Source organism: Daktulosphaira vitifoliae, unplaced genomic scaffold (assembly GCF_025091365.1).
Source record: "Daktulosphaira vitifoliae isolate Bord-2020 unplaced genomic scaffold, ASM2509136v1 Scaffold_352, whole genome shotgun sequence".
In the NCBI taxonomy this organism is placed as follows: Eukaryota; Metazoa; Arthropoda; class Insecta; order Hemiptera; family Phylloxeridae; genus Daktulosphaira; species Daktulosphaira vitifoliae.
Window position 1 is genome coordinate 1 of NW_026099917.1, and position 3688 is coordinate 3688.

Consider the following 3688-nt stretch of genomic DNA (forward strand, 5'->3'; position numbering starts at 1 on the left):
AGTTAAAGTTACGTCAATATTTCTGAATTACAAATTTAGTTTACTTCACCTTAATTATGACATAAAAAAAGTTAAGAAATCCTAAAACATTTTTTTTATAATACCAATTGTATGTCACCAAGTTTATATTACTTACATCCTCTTTTTAAAGTAATATAAATAATTTGAAGAATCTCTTAATGTTATTTGTCTATGAATAATATTATAATAAGTGTCATTCTACAACGTATGATGATTGTAATATTGAAACTATATCTTAAATATTATCAATTTTGATAAGGGTCAGCGTTGAAGAACTTAGGCGACACAAGGTTTTAATTATTAATTGNTGTTGAAGAACTTAGGCGACACAAGGTTTTAATTATTAATTGGCATTACAGTGGTTTACAGTGGAACGGCAGCTGAGAAGGAGCTGATACGACCGCGATGTGTCAAAAGGGGTGACAACGCCGTTGCCGTGTAAATGACATGAATATTCCCTATTAATTGATTTCACATTGCTCAAAATAAAATTTAAATTTTTAAATTTATATACTAAATGGATAATCTTTAACTTTAGCAAATTATTTAAATCAACGTGAATCATTTATTAAAAAATAATATAATTATATTTCTAAAATATTACCTAAACGCTGATGCAATGAAAGGAAATAAAGGTAATGTTTAACTATAAAGTATTCTATAAATTACTGATATATATTTATGTCACAATTAATTTCTACAAAACTTCTTTTGTAAACACGCAATGCCTCATTAGTTTCGAAAAATGAACAAAATTAAAATTCATATTTAAAAATAAAATAATTAAAAAAAACTGTAGCATAATGGGGTCGCGGCAAAGTATGGACGTGGCATAGTTGGGACAAGTATAGATAATATCTGACAGTGATTAAAATCACAATCATAAGAAACGCTTCGATGCAAATCTGTAGATAGTGTTTAATTTTAAGAAATTGGTAGATCATATCAAAAACCACAATAACTCTTATTCCCTTGATTTTATCCCGATTAGTTATTTGATTTATAATTGTTATATATGAATAAAAAACAACTTAAGTCATTTATTTTATTATGAAATTGACATTCAATAATCTAATATTTTATTATAATATTCTATATTTAATAATTTTTATGGAAATATTATAAAAATAATAAAGTAGTTGTATATTTCTTTACTTTTAACGCGTATAAAAATTTAAAAGTCTTGATGCAATAATTTTATACACTGGATTACAAGGAACTTTCATCAGAAACAAAAATGTATTTTCCTAAATCAACTTTTTTCGATGTTTTCAAATATGCAATTAAACTTTTTCTATTACTTCTAAGTTAAATATAATTACTTATTATTAAAAAATGAGTATTTACAAAAAAAAATTAAGAAAAAACAAAAATTGTTTTAAAATAATTCTGATTTTGATTATTAATATGTTAAAAATAAAGAAAATTACATATTTAACCTATTTTTTTAATCCTTTAAATTTTATTGTAATAAACAAAAAGAAAAACGAGAGAGAAGGAAATATGGTGTGTTGTGGTAAAGGAAAAGAGAGACGTGGGAGTGTAGGTATGGGTATGTAGGTAGTCTTGTAATAAATAAAATGGATATAATAAGGTGGCGAAGGAATGTTGTTAAGTGTGTTTGAGGTTCGGGGTGTGAAAGGGAAGAAATGTAAAGAAATGTAACACAGGTGGCCAATAAGGAAATAATAATCGTAGCGGGCGTAGTGTAAAAAGGATGGGTACCAATGGAAAGTAAAAGTGTCTATAGATACCCGGTAGTGACTACAATAAAATGAAATAGAAAGGGATCTCGGGGTATGTATGCTTGTGTAAAGACGTCTAATGTATGAATAAGATGAAATTACAAAAAGGGTCTAATATAGACTTCTTATGTAAACAAATGTTCCACTTACCTCTGACTATCCTGATATTCTCTTGAGATGAATGATGTTGTTGATGTAACAATTATCAACGTATACGTTTACGCATTAATGTACGCAATTATATTTATACGGTTTATATTATTATTAACTCGCGTGTAACTACTTTTCTAGTACAATTCTATATTAAATCTACCCAAGGTGAAGTCTAAGTTTATTATAACTCTGTCTTTTTGTAAAAACCTTTTGTATATTTATGTAGTATAGTTCTTAACCTTGTATATGGTGTTTTACCTTAATATATTTATTATTTAATAATTTATAAAGCAAATAAATAACTTCTAAGCAACATAACTGTCCTGTGCAACAAACTATTTCCAAGTGGCCTACGTCTTTTCAGTCGTCCAAATAGTGATCTAGGGTAGATGCGAGCTCAATTTCAGTTCTTTGCACAATAGATTATACTAGTGTCCTACACTCCGATTGCCGGCACTGTGGCATAGATCAGACTAGCTGGTCGATAAGTGGAGAGACACTTTTAGTTGTTTAGTATGATGTTAGTTATAAATATATATTAGTAAAATATTAGTTTTTAGTATAATATTTCGACTCTGATTTATTTGTATTTCGTAGCTGGATATACCAACGCGAGATCTCAAATAATATCTTTGTCTTTATGCAAAGAACCTTATGATTTGTGCCCTACTTCTTTTCAATCACCTGTAGGACGACCTAGGTTAGATGCAACTGTACTATAGATTTATGCACGATAAGTTATGTTAGTGTCCTACACTCCGATTGCCGGGACTGTGGCATAGATCAGACTAGCTAGTCGATAAGTGGAGAGACACTTTTTGTATCTTGGTTGAGTATTCCAGAGAGCTGTAGAGATGTATAGATAGAATGGCAAGGCGTCCCAGTATCTGCTAGAGGGATGTTCAGAAATCGTACCACCGCGAAACAAACCACACTAAGGGAAGCGAAGCCGCAGAGGAACCACCCGAATTTGGGGGAAAATGGCCTTTTTATAGCCTGCAAAACTGGTTTAGCGATCTCTGGTGAGATTCTTGAAATATTTTTTCTGTATTTGATTGGTTAATGTGATAGAATCTTTTACGTGAGCATTTTATGGAATGCGTAAGAGGGAGGTTAAATCTTGTGTAAGGGTATTATTTTATTACTCATCTTATCCACGGGGAAACTCTGATTTTGCTGATGTATTTTATTAAATATAAGTATTAATTATTACATGTATTAAAATGTGATACTACATTATTTTTTCGAAAATTTATAATAAAAAGAAATTAATTAATTACGATAACAGCACACACAAATAGAGTAAAAAAATTATTAAATTACAATGTAAAATTATTTAATTTTGTAGTTGAAACCTATCATATCAAACTTGATTCGTCAACAAATACTTTGAAAACATTAGAAATGAATGATTTTAATTGTTTTTATGGAGAACATGGAATAACTAACTGTTTAATTGATAAATTAGAATTTTTTTTCAATTTTTGAGGGTAATATCTTCAACTAGATACGAATTGTAATCATTTAACGTATCGTTAAAAAATGTAGGTCAAGTTAGANATCATTTAACGTATCGTTAAAAAATGTAGGTCAAGTTAGAGCAGAGAAAATAAATGATAGTCACGAAAAAATATCTTCTCAGCTTTGCATCGAATCTAAAACTAAAAATATAGTAAAATAATTTTAATACGAATAAGAAATTTCTTCTTGCAAGGGGCGACTAAAGTGATGGGATCCTTGATCTTTATTGAAGTTATTGAATCTAAATG